The following is a 22,310-nucleotide window of genomic DNA, read 5'->3' as shown; positions in this document are numbered from 1 at the left end:
CTTGTGGGGAGGGGCAGAGTCACATCTTTACCGAGAGGCTTTGGTATATTAGAGTTACTGTCCACCAGCGATGCTCGTGGCTTAAGGCAGGATCGGGGGCTTAATGGGGCCGGGTGTGGTAGGGCTCCTCCCACCATGAGGGGCGGGGCCGCGGGGCGGGGCCGCGGAGGGAGGAGTGGAGCCCGGAGAAGAAGGGAGAGTCTGGGGGAGCCAGATGAGGAGGGGGTGAGGGGGTGGGAAGAGGCTCCCCACGGGGAGGGGAGAGCAGGGACCAAAGGGCGAATGGGAGGGCCACTGGGAGAGTTAGAGAGAGCCGAGGGGGACAGAGAGGAGAGGCCTCGAGGGCCGGTTACGGGGAAAATCGGGAGAGACCGAAAGAGGCGAGAGGGGCTACGGACTGCAGGGGGCGGAGGCAAGGGTGGGTACCGGGTCTGTAGGGGCAAAGAGAGAGATTGAGGGGAGGACGGGGCGGGGAACAGAAGGGGCAAGAAGGAGAGTTATGTGGGGGGAGAAGATGAGGATGGGGGGCATCCCGCACTCAGGATCGGAGCACCACCATCCGGGAGATCCGGGGGGAATTGGGTGCCTGTGAGTGTGCCCACGGGATCCCGAGTGCTGCCAGCAGCCGCCCCTCCTCCTTCCTGGCCCCTGGCTGATCCCGGACCGCCTTCACCCGGGAGGGGCAAACTCTTTCACCCGCTCCTGCCCGCCTCTGACCCCTCCTCACTGGCCTCCAGGCCCAGCAGGCTGCTCCATCCTGGGGGATGGGGCGCCTTTATCTTCCTCCGATCATTTTCCTTATCTTTTTAGACCGGAAGGACGGGGGCCCTACATGACTTCTCCATTCTGACCAGTACAGTATGTCCCTGGGTAGCGGCCCCCTTTTCCAGCCTTCAAGAGAAAAGGCTGAGCTCACCCAGCCCCTCAGCTCCCCCGCCACCCCCAGCCTTCTCAGCAGCCCCCTAACTCTCCTCCCCATCAGGTTGTATGAGGCAGTTCTCTTCCTCGGGAGCAGTAAAGTGTTTAGGTTGCATAAACTGAGATGTGTCTGCTTCCATAAACACAGTTGTCACAGTATTTGAGGCCCAGCTTGCCTGTTCCACCTCTCCTCCTGCACCCTGCTCATCCAGCCCACCAGGGAGGCTCTGGGTTTTTGGAGGTCTCTGGTCGCCCCTAAAGGACGACTCTCCAGCCTCTTTCTTTTCTCCTGAAAGTTCCCTTCCCAGTTCACACTCTCCCCTGCTGACCTGTCCCGGGGCCCTTAGGATGCCCTGGCTTTCTCTACTCGAGGCTGATTGCTTAACCTGGCCCAGAGCTGGGTGGGTGGCAGGGACTGCGGGAGGCATACCACGTGGGGGCTGTGAAGGAGGACCTTGTAAGCACTGATGGTTGACCCCAGGTTAGAGGGACACTACGAAGGGAGCTAACACAATTCCATCAATAACATTCGTGTGCCAGGCCCTGTGCTGAACGCTTCAGGCATGGGCCACACCTGATCCTCACACCAGGCCATAGAGCAGTGGTTCTCAACCTTGGCTGCACATTAGAATCACCTGGGACTCTTTTTAAAATCCTGATTTCTGGCCAGAACCGGTTTGGCTCAGTGGATAGAGCGTCGGCCTGCGGACTCAAGGGTTCTGGGTTCAATTCTCATGTACCTTGGTTGCGGGCACATCCCCGGTGGGGGCGTGCAGGAGGCAGCTGATCAATGTTTCTCTCTCATTGATGTTTCTGGCTCTCCCTCTCCCTTCCTCTCTGTAAAAAATCAATAAAAATATATTTAAAAAATAAAAATAAATCCTGATTTCTGGGCCTCATCCTCCGGAAATTCTGTTTCTTTGTTACTAATGTTGTGGCCCCATCCCATAACAAAGAAACAGAATTTCCGGAGGATGAGGCCCAGAAATCCGGATTTTAAGAAGATTCCCAGGTGATTCTAATGTGCAGCCAAGGTTGAGAACCACTGCCATAGAGGTAACACCCACCATCCTTCTCATTTGACAGAAGCTCTGGCAAGTTAGGAGATTTGCCCAAAGTCACACAACCAGTAAGTGGCAGAGTCGGGATTCAAACCCGCAGCCTGACTCCACGCTCTTCCCACCTCCACGCCATTAAGTCTCTTCACTGCCCAGAGGCAGGAAGGTGCCCGGTGCAGGTGGAGGGGTGCTCCAAGCAGCTGGTGCTCCCCAGGCTCAGGGAGAGGCGTCCTTAGCTCGAGGCTGTCATCCGGCGGCCGGTGTGACTCTCCGAAGGGCCGCACGCCTGGTGATTCGAGGGACAAGTGCGCGCCATTAGCGTATGATTTGTACACCCCGCAACCCCCTCCCCCCAGTTCGCCGGTTCGCCCGCAAACGGGTCCCTCCTCCGTTTGGCGGCTGGGGCTCGTTGGCCCCCCGCAGCCCTCCCGAACCCGCCTGGGGAACTGCGGTCGAGGAGGGGCGGGAGCGCCCACCGCCCGCGCCCGCCCCCGCGTCCGACGCGCCCCCCGCCGCCCCCCAAACGACGCCTGCTCCCCGGGCGCGCTGTGGCGTCTCTGTCGGCCCAGCCGGATTCTCCCCGCTTCGCTGGAGTGGAAAATAACGGCTTCAAACTTTGCAGAGGAGCTAGTGCCAGCACTTTAATTAACAGCCATCTTGGCCTGGGAGCCTGGGCCACCGGCCCGCGTCTCCCACCGGCTCGCCAGGCCCCGCCCGGCCCCGCCCGCCCGCGTCTTGATGGAGGTGAAGCCCTGCCCCGGCGTCCAGGGCCCCTTTTCTGGAGGAGATGAGGACCTGGCTGATGGGGGCGGGGGCGAGCCTCTCCCAGCTTAATACCTGAGGACCCCAGCACTCGCACCCCCCCCCCCCCCCAATTCTCTGAATCTGGCCTTGAAGATTCAGAAAGCAGAGACCTAGTTCTACATGCCAATCCCAGCTGGTGATTTTAGGCTGGTCGGTTAACCTGCAGAGTCCTCTGGAGAAAGGGGTGTGAGGATAAAATGGGATGTAATGAATGGAAAGCGCTGGACTCGGCATCTGACCCTTGCAATGTACCCAGTCGATGGTGGCTAAGAAAATGATTCCACGTCAAGGCCACGATGGCTCTCCCACCACCTCAGGCCTTGGCTCTCCCGGTCCTGCCTTCTTCTTTCAGCCTGCTGTGCTGGGCACCAGCAGAGGAGGACAGTGGTCTGTGCGTCCAGGTTCAGAGACGGGACTAGGTGAGTGAGGAAGGAACCCCGGAGTTCTGGCTGGCAGGCCTCCTCCTCAGCCACCTGCCAAGACTGGGGTCCAGGTCTGCAGAAAGGGAAGGAGGTGAGCCTGGGGAGGGAGGGCAGCGCTGTCTGTAGCTGGGATGCACCCCTGCTGGGCGCTGAAGGCCCAGCTTTGCTGTCCTTCTTGTGAGTGGCAGCTCCCTCACTCCTCCAGCCCCATCATTCGAGGGGTGGGGACGGCTGTTGGTCCTCTCGGTGGTGTATGGAGGGTGCAAGAAAGCGGGTAAGTTCTGCATTTACGCATGGCTGATTTTAGGAAACTGGGGGGCTGCTCGGTGGCATGTTGGGGTTCTTGGAATGAACGTGAGTGGGTGTGAATGTATTAGAGACTGTGTTTGTGTTGGTGTCGTGGGTCTGGATTTGTGAATGATGAAAGGGGGTGCTGTGCCCTGACTCATCAGCTGGCAAATCGGCATTCATTTGTTCATCCCGTAAACATTTACTGAAAACACCTAGCGAGGCATTGCCAGGTGGTCGTGGTGATGTGTCCAAAAATAAGTTAGACGTGAGCAGTATCCCTGAGGCGCTCACTCTTTGGCAGGGATCACAGGAAGGAAGAAACGATAAAAACTATGATAATTATTGCTGCTAATACTTTCTGAGCACGTACTAAGTGCAAGATATTGTTCTAAAGCACTTTATGTGGATTATCTCATTTAAATGTAGCAACTTATTATTAGCACGGACTTAAAACTATTACATGGCGTATGTCATTTAATATCAATAACCCCACGAGGTAGGTACACTTATTTTCCCAATAGATAGTGAGGAAGCTAAGTCTTGCGTAGAGGTTTGTACCAGGTGTTATGAAGCACAGATGAAAACCTCCCTGCCTGAAGGACTCCAGGAAGACTTTAAGGGGAGGTATCATTTTTCCATCTACCTATCCACTCATTCATCCATCTTCCATCCATTCTACAAACCCATAGTAAGTGACTGTCCACCATACGCTTACTGCCACAGGACACAGTGATGAGCATGAAAAGACTTGTGACCTCAGGTGGCTTACAGTGTTAGGCAGGAACCTGGACAGTTAAACAAGCAACTGCTATCTAGGTTGACGGGTAAGCCGCCTGGGGAGGTGTGGGGTGCTGTAGGGGCATGCAGCTGTGTCGCCGACGTTCATCTGGAGGCCGGGTATCGTGGGAAGCTTTCCGGAAGAGGTGATGTTTAAGTTAAGCCCTGATGAAAGGATGGCCAGGTGAAGAGGATGGCCACCAGAGGCGGAGGAGAGAGTGAAGGAAGGAAGATTACTGCAGGCAGAGGGAACAGCATGTGCTAAAGACTAGCTTGCAGTGACTTATGGGCTGTGACAAGGAATGTATAATTTATCCCGAAGGCAATTAGAAACTACTGAAGGGTGTTGAGTGAGTGATATAATCAGATTCTTCAGATTAGAAAGATCAGTCTGGCTACTGTGGGGAGCAGGGATTAAAATAGAGTAAGAGTGTCACGAGGAGATTAGGTAGAAGGCAGTGGCAGTGGTCCAGGTGAGAGCTGATAGTGTTCTGATCTGGATGGGATAAGGGTGGGGTGTGGGCTTTCAGGTGTCTGGAAAGATCTTGAAATGTTTATGGAATGAATTAAGGAAGGATGAATGTTGTTGTTCTTACCTGGGTACCGATATGTGCCAGGCACTTTACATACTCTATTTACTCCTCGCTGGAAGTCAAAGGAATAAGCATTATCCTCTCCATGTTGGAGGTGAGGATGCTGAGTTTCAGATAGGTTAAGTATCTTGCCCAGATCACACAGCTGGTAAGAGGGAGAGTCAGGTTCAGCCGGCGTGGCTCAGTGGTTAAGCGATGACCTATGAACCAGAAGGTCATGGGGTCGATTCCAGATTAGGGTACATGCCCAGGTTGCAGGCTCAATCCCCACCCAGTGTGGGACTTATAGGAGGCAGCTGATAAAGGATTCTCTCAAATCACTAATGTTTCCATCTCTCTCTCCCTCTCCCTTCCTCTCTGAAATCAATAAAAATATATTTTGTTTAAAAAGAGGGAGAGTCAGGATTCAATATTAGGTCTGTTTGACCCCAGGCTGGGGCATTTGGCCCAGCAGGTATATACCTGGTGGGGAGAACAAGGAAAGGCACTTTAGGGAGAAAGAATAGTTTGAGTCAAGGCCCAAGTAGTATAAAAGGCATATTTTAATTTTTTTTTGTTGTTGAAGACACTGGTCTGTTGCCCTGGCTTGGTCAGGATGAGGAGCTGGGCACCAAGAGGCAGAGACAGGATCTCAAAACTCAGTCAGGCCACCAACTTACCGTGTATGTTTGGGGAAGCTCATCACACTGCAGGCCTTCCGTTTCTTTCTCTAGGCTGGAGAATTGTCCAGGGCGGCTCTGAAAGGCGGTGATTTCATGTTAAAGAAAACTCTCCATGGACCCATTAAAATATTTTCAATCCCTTCATGGCATTTAAACTCAGACACTTCCAGATCCTCCATGGGAAAAGCCTCCATAATTTCAGCCCTCATTAGGGGAGAGGAATTTGGACAGAAAGTATGGGAGAATGGAAGTTGTGTTGTGAATTGGCAGGGGGGGGAGACCGGGACACACCTCAGTGAGCTGACTCAGGCTGGGACTCAGAAGCCCTGAGTCTGGCCAGGTCTTGGAGATTGGGGAGGGACCGTCTTCAGGAGCCCCTCCTCCAGCCCCATATCCTAAGGAGGAGCGTGGGATTAAGGGGGCAGAGGCCAAGTACCAGGTCATAAGCAGGGTTTCTCCTGCTCCCTCACCAGAGAACTCTGGGCCTCGTGTCTGGGGGTTCCAGGGTGATGCCAGCTCTGAGCCTCCTCCTCCCCATCACCTCTGACCTGCAGCTGCCTGCCACCCCACCCCCCAAATCCAGCTCCAGAAAGGCCCCTGCTGTGGGAGGGGAGACCTCATCGAAGGGGCTTTCTCCCTCCAGCCAAGCCTGCATCTCCCAGCTGCATGTATAAGTAATGAGGCTCTGCAGTCCCAACAGGAACCAATATAATGGCAGGCGTGCGGGGGTCAGCCTGTGAGACAGATAGCGGGACACAGTGGTGACAAGCAGTGCAATTAAGCTGAGCCTCCTGCAAAGGCGAAAAGAGAAGGCCCGGCCTGGCCAGCGTGGTCGAATGCTCCCCAGCCCTCTCCACAGGCCTTGACTCTTCCAGACCCCCCAGTCCCCAGCCCCAACTTCTAGGCAAGGTGGTGGGAGGCAGGGAGGCAGGAGGAGAGGGGAGAGGGCAGTGGAGGAGGGACTGGGGTTGGTGGGTAGCAGCCAGTTTTCCTGGTTTCTGGGACTACACCCCCTGATCTGAGGATGGGGGCATAAGGGAGAAAGCCTTCCCCCCAGGATGACTGAGGAAGGCTTTTTTCTATCTTGGAAGCCTTGTTCTTTCTAGGAAAAACCTTTCCTTGCATTCCCACCGCAGCAGACCTCCTACTTGGGGTCTGGAAAGGTCTTAGAGACCCCTCCTTTGACAGACAGGGAAACTGAGGCTCAGAGAGGGCAAATTGCTTGTCTGAGGTCATAGGCCTCTCTGAGGTAGAGCCAGATGGCAGCTCTAGGAGCTCTTTTTAGGACCCCACTGCTGGGGGTCAGGGGTCAGGGGCCTAGCTCACCCCTGTGCTAGGTGGTCTCCACAGCCCCCCTGAGGTGGCAGTGGAGGGTGGGCTCAGGGGGGTCTCACAGCCGGGTGTGGGGGTTGGAACACTGGCTGCAGCAGTGTCCGGGGAGAGCTCACCTCAACCAGGGTTGCAGGTGGCCCAGCCCCTTCTGTGTTCAGAGAGGGGTCTGTGAGCATTTTATCTCCAGACATTGGTGCTTAGTGAATGTTCCCCTGAACAGGGCCAGTTCATGGATGTGCAACCCGTGCAGTGGGCAAAGGTCCCCCACTCAGAAGGGCTCTGCACTTGGTTTAATGCTCTTCTGTCATTGCCTTGAAACCCTTAACCGTTTTTGAACAAAGGACTTCACACTTTCATTTCACACCGGGCCCACCGCATAAATGATGTAGTTGGTCCTGCTTCTGAACCAGAGATAAGGGTTGTTCCTGGTCCCTGCCTGGCCCAACCTCATCCCAAGATGCCCTAAGTGGAGGGGGGCACAGAGCTAGGAGAAGCTGGCATTTAGTGGGCTCCCTGGGAGGGTCCCCATCCTACAATGGGTGACTGTGGACAATGTCTGGGGTTGGGCAAACTTGGCTGCTCCTTCCTGTCAGCCTCGATCTCATCCGCAGGGCCACACTTGGCCTGTCTGTCCGTCTGTGTGCTTATCACTGCCCTAGGCCAGGGGTGTGTGTGTAGCGGGCTGCCGGGCCACAGGACTCCTGGTCCCAGCTGGATGGCCCTGTCACTGGGGAGACGTGGCCCTTTTGGTTACTCATGTCTGCCCCCTCCCCTGCTAGGGCAGGAGGGGCTGGTGCAGGGGTGGGGTGGGAGGCTTAATTAGCAGCCCCAGCCAGGCAGCAGGCGGTGGGCACAGAGCAGGCTGACTTTTCCCTGCTATAGATCTGCGCTCCAGGAGAGGCACTAGCCGGCTGGCTTAGGCTTTGGCTGGGCTATTTTAGGAATATTCTTAACTCTTCCTGCGCCACTGCCCTCACCGGACCTCTCTTGCAGAGCACATGCCAGCTTCAGCCTGGCCTCCTCCCGAGCCCTCCTCGCCGGCCCTGCTCTTCCCTTCTGGCAGCTGAGAAGGTCACGGTTTTCTCAGGGGCCAGTTGCCTTTCACCCAGGAAAGTTCCCATCGCAGGTCTTCCAAGCCCCCTTTTTGGCCCTGCTCTGTGCCCTTTGCGTCTCCGCCTCATGAGAGCTCTGGACTGAGGAGAGTAGCAGATGTGAGCATCGCCCAAAGCCCCTTCCTCTCATCTTAGGAAATTGGGAACTTTCCCAGAAGGAGATGGAAAGCCATAGTCCTGGAGCATCGGCGCCTGCCTGCCTGACTTTGATGTCCACACAGCAGTCAGAGCCCCACAGTGTCATGGCTCCTGCTCTGTTATTTTCTCTGACTCCAGTGTCTGGCTTCTCAGATAATCTAGGCCAGGATAGAGGCATTGCCTGTGCGAGGCCAAGGGGAGTCCCACTGGGGGCTGGGAGGGCCCAGCATGAATAAATCTGAAACTCTGGGCAAGACAGGGGGAGAGATCTCTGCTCACTTGGCGTCAGGGGTTCCTGTGTCCGGGCTGGGCCTGCTTGAGCTGGGAGGTCCAGGGCACCCAGGACTTGGTGCCATCCCCCAGGCACATGCCTTCTGGGACTAAAATTGGAAGCTGCCACCAAGTGCTATTGGGAAATTTGATTTGGAGATCCAGGCCTATGGCCGATGACGCTACACAAATGCCCAAGGGCCGGTGGTGTGCCTGACACTGAGCTGGGCACCTGGTATAGAGGATCAATAATCAATACTTAATCTCTGTCTGAGAAGGTCACCGGGGTGGCCTGGGCCATGGTGTTGATGAACTGGGGCAGGTGAGCCCTCCCCACAGGTCCCACCTAACTCCCCTTCCTCCAGGTCCCCACAACCAGCCCAACTCCAGAAGTGACAGGACTGGCTGGGAGTGAGGGGGAAGCCAGATGAAAACGCTTTAGTTCCCCTCAGGGTCTACGGAGGGGGCCCTTGCAGTGGGGGTCACTGAGCTGCAAGTCCTCAGCCTCCAATTTGGAAAGATCCAGATGGATTTAGCAAGGTGTCCTGGGAAAGATTTTGAGTTCAGAGACACAGTACCCTCTAGGGCAGTGGTTCTCAACCTTCTGGCCCTTTAAATACAGTTCCTCATGTTGTAACCCAACCATAAAATTAATTTCATTGCTACTTCATAACTGTAATGTTGCTACTGTTACGAATCGTAATGTAAATATCTGATATGCAGGAGGGTCTTAGGCAACCCCTGTGAAAGGGTCGTTCGACTCGACCCACAGGTTGAGAACCGCTGCTCTAGGGACTCAGGGAGAATTCTCTGTGTCTTTTTAAAAGTAAGAAGACCCTCCTCTCCCCCTAATTGAGAGACATGACTAGGAGGCAGGAGGTTGCTGTGGAGGGGCCCCCTCCCCATCGGGTAGGGATGGTGCAGGCTCCCCCAGGCAGGTGCAGGGATGAGGAGATTTCTGGCTCCACAGTTTCCATGAGGACACACTGGGGAACACAGGCTCACCTTTGACAGAACCGAGGAGCCGAACCCAGGAGTCCTGGCACCTGCCTGGCCGATGCAGCCCCACCCCTTCCTCCCCCCTATTCCCTCCCCATCAGCTTCCAGGCCGGGAGCCCCAGCTGGCGGAGGATGTCTTGCTCCTCGGCAGCTGGGATTTGTAAATATTTATAGGAACATGGAACAGATCAGTGGCTGACAGGCGGGCAGGGGCCCTACCCAGAGCTCGGTAGCTTCCCTCTCCCTTCCCCACACCCTGACCTGATTTGAGGGAGCCCAGGATGACAGAGATGGGGGTAATCAAGCAGGGCATGGGGCTGGCAGCGTCCACATTCAGAAACACAAGCTCAGAGGATGCATGTGTCCACGGCTCTGCTTCCACACGCAGTCACGCGCATCCTGCCACCCTCACCCACCTCACTCGTGTGCTCACACCCAATGCCACACCCATCCCACCCTCACACACACCCTTTCAACACTCATGTACATTCGCTATCACACTCATGTGTGTAGACATATGTTTTCTAACTTCCACATCGATGCTCACTCTCATGCTCACATCTTTGCACACAGGCCAGCTCACTCACAAACCCTTTGGGGCCCCAGATCCCAGCCACTCCCCACAGGTGCTGGGAGGGAACCGCCCTGTTTCCTGTCTGAGGTGGTGGTGGTGGTGGTGGTGGTGTGTGTGTGTAGGGAACATGAGGGAGTAGGCCCTGAGGTCAGGGGGTAAAGAAGGGGAAGAAGGAGTGGATAGAGGTATGGACCAAGAGCATTCAAAGCTGATATCAGCTCAGAACGGAAGCAAGACAGAGACAAAGGCAAGCCAAGGAAATGGAGACTGACAAGAGTCAAGGCAGAGGGAGCAGGAGCTGGGGACCGAGCCCCCCCTCCCCGGGAAGCTGTCACATTGCTGCTCCACTGGCCTGTGAGACCAGCAGCACCCCCGCAGCTGAAGCCTCTCCCCTCTGGATCTTGTCACTGTGGCTTTGCTTTGCCGCTTGGGCAGCCGGGAGTGGTGACAAGCAGGGAAGACAGCCCAGGGCGGCTGAGTGGGAGACAGCGCCCAGGGCAGCTGGCTGTGCCTCTCTGGCCCGGCTGCTAACTCACCCATCAGTGCCCATCGCATCGCCCACAGGGGCCCAGATGAGACCAGGGACTGGCCTGGCTGCCCTCACCTCCCAGCAGGGGAGAGAGGCAACTGAACTACCCTCCGGAAAGGTGGGCGGTGCTAACCAGACCTTGCCCGGACCCCTGGCCTCTGGAGCTGGGCTTGGAAACCACGGGTTAACTCTTGGACACCCAGGACCCACCACCCACCAGACATGGAGCAGAACCAGTGCATGAGGCAGGGCACGGGGAGGGGCGTGGGGAAGAAAGCCGCTATGAGAAACCAAGCAGGTTTGGGCGTACACTTTCTATTTCAACCCTTTACTGTCCCCACACCCTGTATCCCTGGATGCTGTGTTAAATAATTGCCCTTCTCGCCTGGGGTCTGTGTCAGGGTATTCATTCTGAGGTGACAGTCAGTTTGTGCTCTGCAATTTGAAAACAACCATTTGTATAAAATCAGAAAGGCAAACAAATAATAATAAGAAGAAGAACAAGAGGAAGAAGGGAAAATTGCATTGTCAGCTGTTTTCCTGTTCGTTTTTTATCATCAGTGCAGCGTTCCACCCATGTCCTGATTGATTCATGCTTTCACAGGTTCATTCATGTATTTACTCAACCATTACTCAGCCAGGTGCCCGGCCCTGTGCTGTGTCCCAGGATCCAGTGCAAAAGCCAGACAAGGCTCTTACCTGCACTGTGTTTATTTATTTATTATTATTTTTAAATATATTTTTATTGATTTCAGAGAAGAAGGAAGAGGGAGAGAGAGATAGAAGCATCAATGATGAAAGAGAATCACTGTTTGGCTGCCTCCTGCCACCTTACTGGGGTTAGAGCCTGCAACCCAGGCATGTGCCCTGACCGGGAATTGAACCGTGACCTCCTGGTTCATAGGTCGATGCTCAACCACTGAGCCACGCTGGCTGGGCTGCACTGTGTTTAGAGTTGATGGAAGAAGAAGACAAACCAATGCACAACAAAGCGTCATGCCCCCAAGGGGCCAGGGAAGCACTGCCTGGGGACCCAGATCCCCTGCTCTTTCCACTGATGCTCAAAATGACACAGAATCTCTCCTTCATCCCAGGAGAGACAACATTGCCTTCTCACCCTCTCCTGCCTCTGCAGGCCTGCCCTCCTGGGCAACCAGGCCATCTGAAAATGGTGGAAACTGAAATCTCAGCCTGGACACTCACTGGCTGGTGACCTCAGGCATGTCATTCATCTCTCCAAGTCGCAGTTTCCTTCTCTGTTAAAATGCAGTAACTAATACCCATCACTAGTACCATCCGCATCAAGTGAGGTTAAGTATATAAAGATGGTGCCTTGCACAAAGCAGGGCCTCTACTCCTGCTGGCCCTTTCCCTGCCCCTTTGCCAGCGGTATACACTGAATCGCTCCTCACTGGCATGAGGGGTGGGGGAAGCTTGGGGGAATCTTGGGGGAGTTTGGAGGTGCAGGAGGTCCTAGCCTGCCATACACCATGAATCTATGCTCATGTCATCCTACTAAGAAGTCTGGTTTTGCTCTGGACTCTTACTTGGGGGAGGAGGGAGGCGAGGTCTGGCTTTGCCTCCTGGGCCACCTGAACATTCCAGAGAAACATCCCTTTTCTTCACCATTTTCCTTCCCTGTGGGTTTCAAGTTTAAAAAAGCATTATCGTGTTGAAACCAGTATGGTTTTGTGAACCAATGTCACCACAATAAATTCAACAACAACAAAATTTTTTTAAAAATATTGTATGTGTGATGGTCATGAGATAGCGGTGATGGTGATGATAGTGGTGGTAATGGAGATGGTAATGGTGGAGGTGGTGATGATGGTGATGATGATGATGGTGGTGGTGATAGAGATGATAGTGGAAGTGATGATGATGGTAGGAACTCATTTCAGAGTTTGAGCGCTAGAAGATAGCTCAGTTCCGGCTAATCTATTGAGGCCTACTATGCGGTGTGACCTGTGATGCTCACTTTATTTCCACAGCAATTCACAGAAATTATTGTTTCCTTTTGCAGGTAAGGACACTGAGGCCAGAGATAACAAGTGACCTGGCTACCGGCTCCAGCTAGTAAGACATGGAGGTACTTAAACCCTGGTTCCTTTGACTCCTAGCCCCATGCTCCTTCTCTGTGCCATCATGAGGCCACACACATGCCACAGTAGGGGACATGGAGACCCAGGATGGTTCATTGATTTGCCCAAGGCCATGCAGCAGTTTCAAGCAGGGGCTGGCTGTTTTCTCTGCCCTTCTAGGTCTCAGCAGCCTTCCCATCACCAAGGGCTGGTCTCACTGAGGCGTACACCAGTGCATTACCCCTCACAGCCCTGACAGAGGCCCAGAGCCCAGACCTCCTCAGGCCCCTGGGGCAGGCTCTGTCTCTGCTGTCCCCCTGACCCTGGACACTGTCAACTCTAGTCTCCTCCTCCAGCCTCAGAGTAAGAGTGACAGACACCCAGCTACTGCCTGACCCAGATCCGACCATGGGCTTCCTTTTGCCTGCGCACGTTGCTGCAGCAGCTCCGACGTTGCTGCAGCAGCTCCGACTGGCATTGAGGAGGAGGGGCAGGGGCTGCTGGCACCCTCTACACTCACCCCTGACTGAGCTCAGGGCATCTTGCTCTCTTCATCCTTTCCTGGTCCTGGACCTTAGTCTCTTACACAAAACAATGGTTAATCCCCCTCCCCCTCCCCCTCCCCCTCCCCTGGAGTTACTGGAAAGGGGAAGAGGAGAGAGAGAATCGTGTTCAGGCTTCATGTTGTCTATAGACTTCCTCCCCCAGGAAGCCTTCTGGACTCATCCCACACAGTTCCACTCTCTCTGACCCCTCTGACCATCCCTTCAATCTCAAACTGTGTGTCTGACCCTCAGTCTCAGTCATGGTGGTGATGAGGGTGGAGGTGGTAATGGCAGTGGTGATGGAAATGGTGGCGATGGTAGTAGTGACGATGGTGGAGGTGGTTCAGGCGATGGTAATGATAGTAAAGGTGGTAGTAATGGAGATGATGGTGATGTTGATGCTGGTGGGGATGGGAGTGATGGTGCTGGGGATGTCATCTCTTGGATGATCAGAGTGAGGTAGGGCCTCCTGGCGGGAAAAGGTTGACTGGTCACTACCTTCCTCTACATCTTCTTCCACCTCTTTAATAGCAGCTACTCCTTATTGTCACCCATAAAACAGGTGCATGCTCAGTACTTTATAATTAACAATTCATTGAACCCTCCCAACAGTCCTATGAGGCAGGTACTAATATTTCAGAGATGAGACAGCTGAGGCACAGAGAGGTTACGTCACCTGCCCAAGGTCACACACCTAACAAGGAGCAGAGGCTAGACTCAGCCACATCCCCACACCAGACTCTTGACTCCTGCCCTCTACTTTTGCCACCTGAACAGAGCTCTACACTTGGAGGGCTGCTGTCGGGTAAGGGGGGGGCGGGGGCTGGAGGTCGGGGGTCTTTGGTGGACTCCACTATCATGGTGTTTCCATGGCCAGGCCCTACCATTCTGACTATCTTCTTGCCTCCACCTCGCTCAGGAGCTCTGACAAAGGAGAGGAGGATTGTGGGTGTGGGGAAGGGACTAGACTCCACCAGATGATGGTCACTGAATTGGGGGTTGGGGAGGCGCTCTGCCCGACCCATGTGGGGCACTCACTCCAGCCCCTGCTAGGGCTCCTGCCCTTGGGAGTTCCCTCCTGCCAGCCTCCCTCCCAGGATCTCATTATACCTCTAAGAGAAACTGACAGCCTCAATATCTTACTTTGCAAATATAGTTTATTCCTTCAATAAAGCCGCCTGCGCAGGGGAATGTTTAAGCCCTGCTCTCCCCCGAGAGCCTCATTTGAATTTCTAAAGTCTTTAGTCGGCTCCTCCAATGGGGCAGCTGAGTAATGAACACGCCGCCTAGAGCAGGGGATTCATTTCCTGTCCGGTCTGATCTGCCAGCGACAATGGACTGGCCCCTGGAAAGAAGAACTACTGGCTACCTGGATGCTGGGGTTGGGGGCAGGGAGGTCTTGGGCCTCCCTGAGCACCCAGGGACCCACAGGTTCTCTATGCCCAGGGGCCCCTAGACAGCGTCCCTTTGGCCCGGTGCTCCCCCAGAGGCCCAGCCCACCCATACCTGGAGAGGAGGCCTCCTCTCCGATTGGACCCCCTCACTCCAGGGCAGCCCCTATTACCGCCCCCATGGGAGTCTCTAATTAAAGGACTGGCACGCCCCTTGGGGACTCATTAGGCCCGCTGTGCAGAGAACATTTAATCATTGCTCAGAGCATCGATTGGAAAATCAATTTCTTTGTCTCTCCGCACGCGCGCTGGAGAAGTGGGGGGAGCGCTGACCTCCTTCTGCTGCCATGTAAAGTGCTGCACATTTAATCAGGGAACAGAAATCAATTAGCCACTTACGAGGTTGGCTTTAGTTACCGAGGCGGCAGGGCCCGTGCCCCAGCGCAGCCGCTGACAGAAGCGAATGTCCTCATACCCTGCCTGGCAGCCTGCTCCCAGGCGTCCCACCAGCTCTCCGGGGGTCCCCTCCCCACGCTGGGCCCCTGTCAGCCAGACAGAACCCCTAAGAATCTCAGTGACATCCTAGGAAAGCTCCCCAAATCTCAAGTTCACAGTCACTGCTTCCCTAGATGTCCCCCTTCCACACGAACCCAGACCTGAGAAGCCACATGGAGACTCAACAGAGGCCCATTGAAACCTCAGCTTGGCCCCCTGTTGATTTCTGTGATGTCTGGGAGGTTTCTTAACCGCAAAACGGGAATAATAATAGTACCTACCTCACCAGAATGGGGTGGAAATTCAGTGACACCATCTAAAGCGCCCAGGGAAGAGTTGAAGCTCGGGGAAGAGAACTTGGCACTCACACCAGGGGGGTGGTCCTTCCAGCCCCCCAGTCAGCCAGGCCAGACAGGGACCACGTGGCTGTGAGCGGGCGGGCTCTGGCCACCTGCTCCCTTCCCCCCCCCGCATAGCAGGGAAGGTGGGCCCACTGCCCCCTCCCTTCTCCCGTCTCCCTATCACCTCCTGGGAGCTTGATTCTGAGTTAGCTCTGCACCCATTCTCCCCCTCCTACCTGTGCGCCCCTCCCCAGCCACCCCATTTAGCTGTTCCCTCACCCCCATACCCACCCCACCCAGCTGCTCCCTCACCCCCAGACCCACCCCACACAGCTCTGGGGGTACAATCTTCCCAGTGACGTCTCGCGCACCCAGAGTTACACACACCCAATTACACAGAGTTGTACACAGTCTGCATGCCCCATTACACACAGCTGCGCAGTTCCTCCGCAGTTGCAGTCACAGGGCTCCAGGTCCTCCCGAGCCCTTGCATACACCGCCTTCTTCCTACACACACAGCCGCCCCCGCTGCTCACCCACGCACCCTGCCCCGTGTCTCACACACATGCGGGCTCACCCAGGCTCACCCTCGGACCCCCACCCCGCAGAGTTGCCCACTGGCGGCACACGCACTCACACGCGCGCACACACACACGCACACGCATTCTGTAATAATATTAGACATGCCATTTCTTTTTCATGACAGTTCCAGTGGAGATGCTCAGAGCTGTCACTTGGATGAAAAATAATGCATAATCCTCGTCTTCCTTCCTTCCTTCCCTTCCCTTTCTTTCTTCCCTGTTTAATGAGATCCTAAAAATATTCCTTGCTGTCTCGCCGAGGCTGTGGGCTAAGTGTGAGTCAAGCCTCCCTTCCCCTCCCATCCCGTTCCTTCCCTCGGCCCCTGAGTGGGCCGCAGGATGAAGGGTCACAGTCGGTGTCAGGGCTTGGTGAGGCCAGGTCAGGCACGAGGGCTGTCTCCCAGGCCTTGCAAGATCTCTGACTCCTGCGAGCCCACCTGAGCTGGGGATGAGAGAGGCAGGTGAGACGCCCGTGGGAGCAGAAAGAAAGGTGGAAGCCTTTCTCAAGTTCCTGCCCACCTCGGCAATCCCTCCCCAACTCCTGATCACGTTCACAGGAGCCACCCCATCTATCGTCCCTCCCCCCTCAGGAGGGAGTTGGCCAAGTCCCTTCTTCACCTCCTTGCACACCTGCGTCATTTGCCTCTCAGAACTCAGAGAAGGAGGAAGGGTCCCCCCCCAGCTTTTACTGACACCTGAGCCTGGCTCTGCTGGGAACCCTGCAATGGTCACAGCTTCCTCCAATTCATCCTTCAAGCTCCAGCTCAAAGTCACCGCCTTCCTGAAGCTCCCTAATCCATACAGAAGTAGCTATTTGTTCACTGTATACACTGACACCTTTTAATAAGATTAAATTTACTGAGGAGAGGCAATCGCCTGTCGTGCCTGATGGGACCTTTGTCTCTCCGTGGGACTCTCCACCCTGTGTTCTGTTTCCTTATTTACGTATCGCTCCCGCCATACCTGAGTTCCTTCAGGCTGGGAACCTGGCTTGCTTCCTTGAATGAGTGGATGAAATACATGGATGGATGGATGTGAGGTGATACAGAGGGAGGAACTCAGGGTCATGAGTCAGGGGCCTAAATGTTCACTCAGTTTCTATGACATTCACTGTGACTTTGGGAAAGCCAAAAGCTCTCTCTGGGCCTCAGTTTCCCCATCTGTACAATGGGAGAGCTGGGCCAGGTGGTGTCTAAGATCTGGCAATCTTCTTCCTACCATTCTCCAGTGTCAGATGGGATAACCTGTCCATAGCCTTGACTGTTCCATCCTACTGTGGGTGAAGGGCTGGGGTATTGTGATACTCATGGCACAGAGCTCTCAACACAGCAATCTGGGGCTTTATTTCCCCACCCTTTCCTCTGCCTCCACCTCTCCCATATCTATCACTTTGCTCTAGTCTTCGTAATTCCTCTTCCGTGTCTTCCTTTTATTCTCTGTCCCTTCTCTTGCTTTTTCTGGCCTGCATTCTACCAGTTAGTAGCTCAGAGCAAGTTCCCTCCCCACTTCCCTTCCTCGACCTTCCCTTCCTCCCACCCCACCTACTTCAGGAGCCCCCCCTCCCCACAGGCCTCCCCATCTCATCCCAGCAGCTCCAGTCCCGAAAGGTTAAGCTAATAGCAGCTTCTTTCCCATCAGCTGCTCTTGTTTGCTCTACATAATTGCAGGAAAGGGGGCTGGGAGAGGGCCCACTGAATGGTAGCGGGTGTATAGGGAGGGGCTGTGCAGTCTGGTCCCTGGGAGGGGGATCTGGGGGAAGGTGGCACAGAAATAGGATGGTAGGCTGTGTGGGAGCTGATCATACGGAACAAGAATTGGGCGGGAGGCCCAGCTGTGGCAGAGATGCCCAGAGAAGGGGGCAGAGGGTCTGGAGAAGAGCTGTCCAAGACATTCCTACTCCTGGGAAGAGAATAATAATAATAACCATGAATAACATTTTTCAAGCATGTAGCATGTGCCAGGTCCTGTACCAAGCACTTTACTGGCTTTATTTCATGATCTTCACAATAGCCCCAGGATGCAGGTCTAGCCCTTGTGCCCATTTTACAGAAAACTGAGGCTCCGGGAAGTTACAGAGTTGTCTGAGGTCACATGTTGTTAAATGCAAGTGTCTGCTCCTATTCATTCCTTAGGCTCAGAGATGAGCGTTTGCAAGGACCTGGGAGGCTATTGGGTCCAACCCATTCATTGCCCAGAGGGACAGAGGAGAAGGGACTTGTCCCAAGTCAGAGTAAGTGACTGCACATCTGGGCTGAGGATTCAGGTCTGATGCAGAGGGGTTTGCTCCCCTTCTTAGCGTCACTCCCCTTGGAGACTTTCTGTGCAGGGGCTGCTTGAGTGAGGGGTGACAAGGTAGAGAAGACAGGGCGTGAGCTGAGTGGGTGTGTGTTCTCAGTGGAGGGGTAACAATGCCACGTCTCTGCCAGGGAGCCGCCGCGCTGGCCTCCAGCTGGTGTGAGTATCTTCAATAATTTATCAGGGACAGAGCGGAGCCCGAAGCGGCGATCAGAAGGTGAGGTGGGGAATGTCACAGCCAGTGGCAGTGAATTTAGGCCAGCGCCAGGAAGTGGGAGATAGGAAGTCAGCATGCCTAGGCCCTCAGACCAAGCCCGCTCAGCTGCAGGCATGGGGCCTTGCTGGCCTCCACATTCCTGCCTCCCCTCTCAGGCCTGGGGCACCGGAGAGCTGCTCTAATCAGGACAACCGGCCTCTTATTTTCCTCCCAAAGGATGGTTACTCTTGGGCAAGGCACTGTTTCCCCCCTGAGACTTGGGGGCTCCCCAAGGCAGAGACTGTGCCTTTAGATCAGACTGGGGCTCCCAGGGCAGAGACTGAGTCTCTCCCATCTGATCACTCCCCCTCCAGCCTCTGCCCTGTAATCGCATGGTCACAGCAGCTCTAACATTGGCTCCATCCTAACCCATCCCCAGCCCCTCCTCACATCAGTGAATAACACTGTCCCTTCCTGGCTCCTGCCTGGGTACCCACCAGACTTTCCTTGCAGCGACCTGCTAGGATGGACGCAGCTCTTTGCCCAAGTTGGCTACTCTCTTTCCCTTCATGGTAAGCATCCATGTGCCCCTGGCTGGTGACAGCCATTTCCCACCACTAATTCACACCAGTAATGGAGCCCCTGATAACAATATAGGGGCAGGCTTGATGAGAGGGGGTGTCTGAGAGACCACCTTTCTTGAGAAGGCGTCTTCCAAACTCTGCTGGGCTCTTCCAGGCCAGGGCACGCAGTGTCTCTGGGAGTAGGGAATCTCTCTCTTGTGGAAAATGACCTGCTTTCTGCAGAAACCGTCCTCACTGGAAGCCAAAATTCTTCTTCTGTGACTGCCCCATGCAAACATGATGCTCTCTGCACATTTGCCTGCAAGTCTGCAGCTTGCTCAGAGCTAGGGTGCTCCAATCAAGAGCTGCAGCCCACAACCTACCATGGGTTCCCCAACACTCACACCTGCAGCTCATTGCATGCCCCCACCTCTCATCAGCGGCGCTGGAGGGGGCTGCTGCGAAGGGCTAGGTGACAGATGGTCTCATTTGTATTCTGAGTGGCCAGGCTGGACCATAGCTTTCTCCGTGGAACCCCACCCTCTTCCCCAGCTCCATCTTTCGAAACTTCTCCAAGCAGCATCAATAATGGGAATCGATTGATCAATGAGTATCTTGGCCTTGTGGCCCACAGCCCCTGTGAAGCTTTGCTGCATCCCTAAGCACTTCAGCGCCCTGCCCACTCCATCCCCCAGGCCCCATGCTTCACTTCTAGGGACCTGGTCCTGCCTTCCCATCTGCCGCCATCCCAGAAGCTCCAGGACAGCTTTGCTTTGACTGACTGGGGAGTGTAGCCTGGGGCAGGGAAACAAGGATTGATTCTGAGCTCAGAATTGCTTGAGTCTTACCAGGCACCATGCAGAGTAGGTGAAGGGATGCCATGCCTTCAGGGTGTGGGAACTGGTCACTTTATCCCAAACTCCAAATACTGACTACTCAACATCTTCCTCTTAGCACTGACTAGCCAAGTGACCATTCCCAGCAGTACTGACCACCCATTAACCCAGCTCCAACCTCCCAACATTGATGGCCCATGCCCAGCCAACTATTAAATGTCAACAATCACCCTAGCTGGTTCGGTTCAGTGGACAGAGCGTCGGCAGTCGGACTGAAGGGTCTTGGGTTTGATTCCGGTCAAGGGCATGTACCTCAGTTGCGGGCTTGATCCCTGGCCTTGGTTGGGGCTCGTGTGGGAGGCAGCCAATCTATGTGTCTCTCTCACATCAATGTTTCTCTCTCTGTGTCTCTACCCATCCCTTCCACTTTCTCTAAAAATCAATACAAAAATATCTTTGGGTGAGGATTAACAACAGCAACAACAAAATGGCAACAACCTATCACTGACCAGCCACCCTCGATAGCCCAATAAAAATATGCTAGTACTTCCTCTCAATACTGGTCAACCATCATCAACATCTGTACCCCAGCATATAGTAATGACCCTCATTACTTATCTCCCCAAACTGACCACCCCAAAGTAACCACCCCAAATCACTCTCCATTGGCCATGTAAGATTCTACCCAACAAAGACACCCCCCGCCCCCAATCACTATCACCTATTGGTTTCTGCTGGGCCCTGTGCAAGTCTTCAGCTGTCTGCTGGTCACAGCTGGGCTGCCCTGACCCTGACTGGGCACTAACCTGAACTTCCACCAGCTCCTGGGACCTGTCTGGTCAGCCAGTGGTGAAGCTGTTGGCTCTCCAGTCTCATCCCTCTCCATCTGACCAGGCCCTAAAGACCGGCTGAATGGAGTTTGGGTGGGAAGGGTCTTCCTTACTGTCCTAGGGCTGTCCTCAGAGAAGTCTGACTGCTGCTTGCTGGACACCTCCATCACCCTCCACCTACCCCCAAGCCAGGGTGCTAGTTGCTAGCAGTGACCATTGTGAAGGGTCATGGCTCTGGGCTGGGCTGATCTCATGGGGAAGCCCTAGGATTGCTGCCTTTGATGTGAGCAGTAGGTGGAAGGAGGCACCTCTTCCTGCCTAATCGCCTCCAGGAGCCAGGGTTCAAGGTAAAGGACTTAAGGAAAGGCTCTGAGAGGGGGCAGGGGATAGGATGGACTGGATCCAGAGGCTGAGTGACAAGAGATTACTCTGTCCCTGGAAGTTCTGGCCCAGCCCTGGCCTAGGGGTTGGAGGCTCTGTCCAACTCATTCTCTGTGAAGCCCATCCAGGGACCTTCATGTGCCAGCTGTGATCTCTTGCCTGCTGCCAACCTTGAAGCCAGAGCCCAGGAGACCCCATACCCCAGGTGAGAAACGGGCTCCTGGATTTGACTCCATCACTAGAACTTTCTGAGCTGGTGGGAAGGAGACAAGATGTTGCTTCAGTTCCTTCCAGTTGCAGGAGTCTCAGAGGCATGGGTCTAAGGCTGACCAGGTAGCAACCATGTGATGTGCTACCTACTGTGGGGGTGGGGATGATGGGGATGGTTAAGACATGGCTTCTGATGGCTGAGCCCTTACTGTCCAGTGGAGGAGATGGGATTCTCACCCAAGAAATCACAGACCACCTGGAGCATTCACTGAGCCTCCACATGTAGACATTCGCACACACATTCTCCCTCTCTTCTCTCTCTCTCTCTCTCTCTCTCTCTCTCTCTCTCTCTCTAAAGAGGGAGGTTGCGTATGGGACAGACCACAGGAGGTCAAGGAAGGAAGAACCCAGAGGCTGTTGACAGCTAGGAAGGTTTCAGGGGGAGGCAGGAGTTAGTCTGGAGCTTCAGGATTGCACAGGATGCGGATTCATAGAGAGGAGATGGAGAAGGCATTCCAGGCAGAGGGAACAGCCTGTGCGAAGATGTGGAGGTGAGATGTGGGGGCATGGGAAGCATGTGTCAAGTCCAGGGAGCCTAGAATGCAGGCAGAACAGGAAAGAAACTGAAGAGGAATGGTTAGGGACCTCTCGAGTGCTCTTTCAAGGCATGAAGGTTATGTCTGAGCCCCAAATCTGAGTATGTGGTGTACTTGGTCGTGTGTGCTTAAGGGACTGATGGGGCAGGATGTTTGAAATCTGGGTCACCTCGGAAAAGCAGGTATTTTGGGTAGTGCAACCTTTTCCCCTTGCGTTTTTTCCCACCCCTCCCCCAGGTAGATCCTGAGATCATCTTCCAGGAGCCTGCATCCCCGGGGGCAGATGGATTGAGGGTACTGCTTCCCCAGGACCTCGGTCCAGGCCCTGGTACCTCTGAGGCACAGCAGCCCTGGCGTCCTGCCTCCTGGTTTTGCCCTTTTGCCCTAGGCTCTAGTTAAATCCCAACCCCATTCCTGCTGGTCCCAGGGCTCCCCTCACCAGGAAAGAAATCAATGTGCAATTTGCTGCTATTTGTAGATCTCCTTTCCA

The sequence above is a fragment of the Myotis lucifugus genome, unplaced genomic scaffold (genome assembly GCF_000147115.1).
Source record: "Myotis lucifugus unplaced genomic scaffold, Myoluc2.0 scaffold_766, whole genome shotgun sequence".
Taxonomy (NCBI): Eukaryota; Metazoa; Chordata; class Mammalia; order Chiroptera; family Vespertilionidae; genus Myotis; species Myotis lucifugus.
Note: the sequence above shows the minus strand (reverse complement) of the source record.